This window comes from Papio anubis, unplaced genomic scaffold (assembly GCF_008728515.1).
Source record: "Papio anubis isolate 15944 unplaced genomic scaffold, Panubis1.0 scaffold285, whole genome shotgun sequence".
NCBI lineage: Eukaryota > Metazoa > Chordata > Mammalia > Primates > Cercopithecidae > Papio > Papio anubis.
The window spans coordinates 42,034-47,221 of NW_022162944.1; the positions used below are offsets into that span (position 1 = coordinate 42,034).

General features: G+C 40.0%; 1 pseudogene across 1 annotated transcript; it reads left to right on the top strand.

Annotated features, from left to right (window-relative positions):
* Positions 1-400: 400 nt before the first annotated feature.
* Positions 401-4,252, top strand: LOC101018949 (annotated as a pseudogene). Its single transcript, XR_004181484.1, has 4 exons — positions 401-518; positions 1,035-1,567; positions 1,639-3,097; positions 3,224-4,252. The product of XR_004181484.1 is annotated as a protein SDA1 homolog (transcript).
* Positions 4,253-5,188: the final 936 nt, after the last annotated feature.

Sequence of the window (5,188 nt, forward strand, 5' to 3'; positions counted from 1 at the left end):
GCGCCGGGAACGAACTCTTGCGTGTGACTTGGGATGACCGGATGGGATGAGTGATGCCAATGGCACTGCGAGAGAGGATGAGAAGAAGCGGAATGAGGAAGTGCGCTCCTGTGTTAGCGCCCGTGCCTCCTCTCACACAGGCTCCATAGTGCTTCATCCAGCCCTGCACATGCATCTGTTTTCTACTGCTTAGGACTCACTCCTGCAATAGGTGTCTTGGGGACACAAAGGAAGCCCCAAACCCAGGTGCTTCCACTTGTAAACTCCAAATAAAGCTGCTGAAACATCAACACTCCATACGGGAAACAAGGGAAGGCCGCCCCCAAATTTAATTGTTATAGAATTTTTAAAATGTCGATTACAAACACACCATCATTGTAAAAAAGAAAGAGAGAAAGAAGAAAGGGAAAGAAATAAAAAAAGAAAGAGAAAAATTCAGGAAAAACAGAAGAAAGCAATCACCCAAATCCCATCGACTAATCGATTTCTGGGACATGACGTGGGAAGCCGTTTATCCTGTACGTGGATGACATTTAACTATTTTCCTGAGCACACCTCCTACTTCACGTCTCCATGTCTTCGCCCTGTCTCCTTGGTCTGATTTATGAGTCACATATGTTTCTCTCAGTCTCTGACTTGTCTTTTAATTTTTTTTTCACTGTGTAGAAGCGTAAGGTTTTCATGTAATCAGATTTATCATTCTTACATGACTTGGGGAGACTTTCGCACCAAGATTATTAATCTATAATTCCCCTATAACTTTTTCTAATTTTCTTATAGGCTTAAATTTACATTCAGAGCTCTAATCCATCCGAAATTTATTTTCCATATGCTGTAAATGATTTAAATTCAATTCTCAATTTTGTAGCCCATTGACCCAATAATATTAATTTTAAGCCATCCTTTCTACCCTGATTTGAAATTGTACCTTTGTCACTCTCTGAATGCCCACAAAATTGTGAGTCTGTTTCAGGGCTATCTACAATACCTCTGTTAGATAACTATTAAAGTTTCTCTTCGTTTGTCTTTTTCAGATGTTAATGACTAGTTACTCTTCAGATGAACTTAAAAATGGACTTGTCCAAGATTGACCATGTATTGGCAATTATTGAAGCTATGTAATGCATTATTCTTCTAATTTTTAAATATATTTGAAAAATTCCATGCTAAAAGGTTTTTTCTAAGGATTGATTTGTCAAATCCCTTTGCAAATTATTTTAAGATTTTGGTCAGAAATGAACTCTATTAATAGATTGAGTGCTGTTTCCAGTCATACCTGGAAGCAGGAGTTCAAGCCTCAGCTGGTAGGGATTGGCGGCTGCTGGCCATCTGAGTTTTTAAAAAACTGCTTGCCGTGAAGCTAGTCTGCAGCCAAAATGTCCAGCAGAAACAACAACAAGCTGCCCAGCAACCTGCCGCAGTTACAGAATCTGATCAAGCGAGACCCACCGCCCTACATCGAGGAGTTTCTACAGCAGTATAATCACTACACATCCAGTGTGGAGATTTTCAAATTGCAACCAAATAAACCCAGCAAAGAACTAGCAGAACTGGTAATGTTTATGGCACAGAACATCCTAGATATGTGCATCTGAATAATAGGAGAGAAAGAAACTTCAGAAGAGCCTGTGCTTTGTTACAGATTAGTCTCTGCTACACAGGGTATCTAAGTAATTTTCCTAAGGGGTGAAAGATCTTCTGTCCTGTAATCATACCGTATTGGATCCAGATCTTCGAATGACGTTTTGCAAAGCTTTGATCTTGCTGAGAAATAAGAATCTCATCAATCCATCAAGCCTACCAGAGCTCTTCTTTGAACTTCTATGTTGCCATGATAAGCTTCTGCAAAAGACTTTATACACACATATCGTGACTGATATCAAGAATGCAAACACAAAACACAAGAATAAAGTGGATGTAGTGTTGCAAAATTTCATGTACACCATGTTAAGAGATAGCAATGCAACCACAGCCAAGATGTCTTTAGATGTTATGACTGAACACTACGGAAGGAACATCTGGAATGATACCAAAACTGTCAGTGTTATCACAACTGCCTGTTTCTCTAAGGTCACCAAGATATTAGTTGCTGCTATGACATTCTTTCTTGGGAAAGATGAAGATGAAATACAGGACAGTGACTCCGAATCTGAGGATGACAGACCAACAGCAAGAGACCTGCTAGCACAATATGCTATAGGGAAGAAAAGTTCCCAAAACAAGAAAACATTGGAAAAGGCAATAAAAGTGCTCAAGAAACAAAAGAAGAAGAAAAAACCAGAGGTGTTTAACTTTTTAGCTATTCACTTGATTCATGATCCCCAAGATTTTGCAGAAAAACTACTAAAGCAGCTTGAATGCTGTAAGGAGAGGTTGATAGTGAAGATGATGCTCATGAACCTCATCTCCAGATTGGTGGGAATTCATGAGCTCTTCCTCTTCAATTTCTGTCACTTTTTGCAAAGGTTTCTGCAGCCCACCAAAGAGAAGTAACAAAGATCCTTGTTTGCTGCACAAGCATCTCATCACCTAGTACACCCAGCGATTATTCAATCATTGCTTATGACTGTGGCCAACAGTTTTGTTATTGACAAGAACTCTGGAGAAGCCATGACGGTAGGAATCAATGCTATAAAAGAGATAACAGCTCAGTGTCCTCTGGCCATGACTGAAGAGCTTCTCCAAGACCTGGCCTGGCTCAGTATAAACCACACAAGAATAAGAATGTAATGATGTTTGGTAGAACTTTGATTCAGCTCTTCCGAACACTGAATCCTCAGATGCTGCAGAAGAAATTCTGGGGTAAGCCTACAGAAGCCTCTGTAGAAGCAAGAGTATAGTAATATGGAGAATTAGATGCTAAAGATTACATTCCAGGAGCAGAAGTTCTGGAAGTTGAGAAAGAGGAGAATGCTGAAAATGATGAAGATGGATGGGGAAGTACCAGTCTCAGTGAGGAGGAGGATGCCGATGGGGAATGGGTTGATGTTCAACACTCTTCCGATGAAGAACAGCAAGAAATTTCTAAGAAGCTGAACAGCATGCCCATGGAAGAGCAGAAAGCCAAAGCAGCAGCCATCAGCACCAGTAGAGTTTTTTTTTTTTTTTTTTGAGACGGAGTCTCGCGCTGTCGCCCAGGCTGGAGTGCAGTGGCCGGATCTCAGCTCACTGCAAGCTCCGCCTCCCGGGTTCACGCCATTCTCCGGCCTCAGCCTCCCGAGTAGCGTCAGGAAGACTTCCAGAAAATCCGCATTGCCCAAATGAGAAAAGAACTTGACGCTGGCCCCTGAGAAATCCCAGAAGAGGAAATACATTGAAATCGACAGTGACGAAGAGCCCAGGAGTGAATTACTTTCTCTTCGGGACGTTGAACGCCTTCATAAAAAGCCAAAGCCAAAGTCTGACAAAGAGACAAGAATAGCAACTGCAATGTCTGGAAAGACAGACTGAAAAGGATTTGTGAGGAAGAAAACCAAAATGAATCCATTTTCCAGTTCAAAAAATAAAGAGAAGAAAAAACAGAAGAACTTTATGATGATGCTGTATAGCCAGAATGTCTGGTCAAACAATAAGCGTTCCTTCCGAGAAAAATAGTTGGCGCTGCGAGATGCACTTTTGAAAAAGAGAAAAAGAATGAACTTCCCAGAAAGTTTTCCATTCCAAGAAGAATGCTAATTTGTGTCACTATTATTCATGCAAAAGTATTGAATGCCTGTTGTCCCTGTAGATACAAAATGAATGAGTTGTAACTACCCCTTCACTCAAGGCTTGACAGCTTAGTTGTAGGGGTGAACACATACATGTGTATTTGCAGTGCAGTGTAAATAGTTCTCTAGTAGAGGTAGGTCCATATTTCTATGCAGTCACTGAGGCCTTATGGACTAACACTGTGGGGATGGGGGTTATGTATTCCTGTAAAACAAAACAAAACAGGACAATTGTAACAAGAGTAAGAGGTTCTTACTTGTATGTAGGCTTACCTGCTGAAAACAGGCCCCTGCTGTACAGATTTTGGGTACATAATTGAGCTCTTTTAGTCAATTCAAGAGATTTAAATGACCCCCCCCCCTTTTTTTCTTTTTGGAATGCCATTTAAAGGCTTTTTGGTTAAGACCTCACTTTTTGGAATGTATTTAGTTCATCATTTGAGATGACTTCATACTGGTTTCCTCAACCTTCCTTCACCCTGTATTATTTTCAGCCCACTGTTTACCTTGTCTCAATAAAAGGTTTCTAATGCCAAATAAAAAAATATTGAGGGGATTATTGACATATTTATAGAATTGTTTTCCCAGTCAGGACTACGAGATCCCACTTTGTTCTATTTTCCTTTTAGGTGCCCCTTTTAAAAGGTTTTAAACTTTCAAAAAAAAGTTTTTTATTAATCATATGCTATTTTATTTTATTTTATTTTATTTTATTTTGAGACAAGGTCTCACGCTATCACCCAGGCTGGAGTGCAGTGGTACAATCACGGCTCACTGCAGCCTTAGCCTCTGAGGCTCAAGTGATTGTCCCACCTCAGCTTTCCCAGTTGGTGGAACTACAGGTGCCTGCCATCATGTCCAGCTATTTTTTTGTATTTTTTGTAGAGACCGAGTCTTCCTGTGTTGCTCAGGCAAGTCCCGAACTCCTGGTCTTACGGGATCCCCCTGCTTCAGCCTCCCAAACTGCTGGGATTACAGGCATGAGCCACCTTGTCCAGCTTACTATACTCATTTTACTGAAGATAGTTAGGTTTCCTTTTCTCTGGTCTTACGTAGATGACATTGAAATTACTTTCTTTAAGGAGATGTTGTAATTCCCTATGGAAACATTGGGGCCTGGTGCTTTTAGGAAGATTATCTCTATTTCTATAGGATGTTACCTTTATTTCTTATTTTATGTTGTTTGTCCTCTGTTTTTTTCTTGATTATATTACCTAATCATTTATTTTATTGACTCTTAAATTGAATTCCTGCTTCCTAGTTGTATTATTTCTAATTCTTGTTTTTTAATAGCCCCATTGAAATATAATTCACATACTATACAATTCATCCATTTAAAGTTCAATTTAATGTTTTTTATATATTCAGAGTTTTCAGAGTTACATAACCATCACAGTCTAACTTTGGAACACTTTTGTCACACTGCCCCCCCCCCCCCCCCCAGTGAAACCCTGTACTCACTGCAGTCACCCTCATCCTTT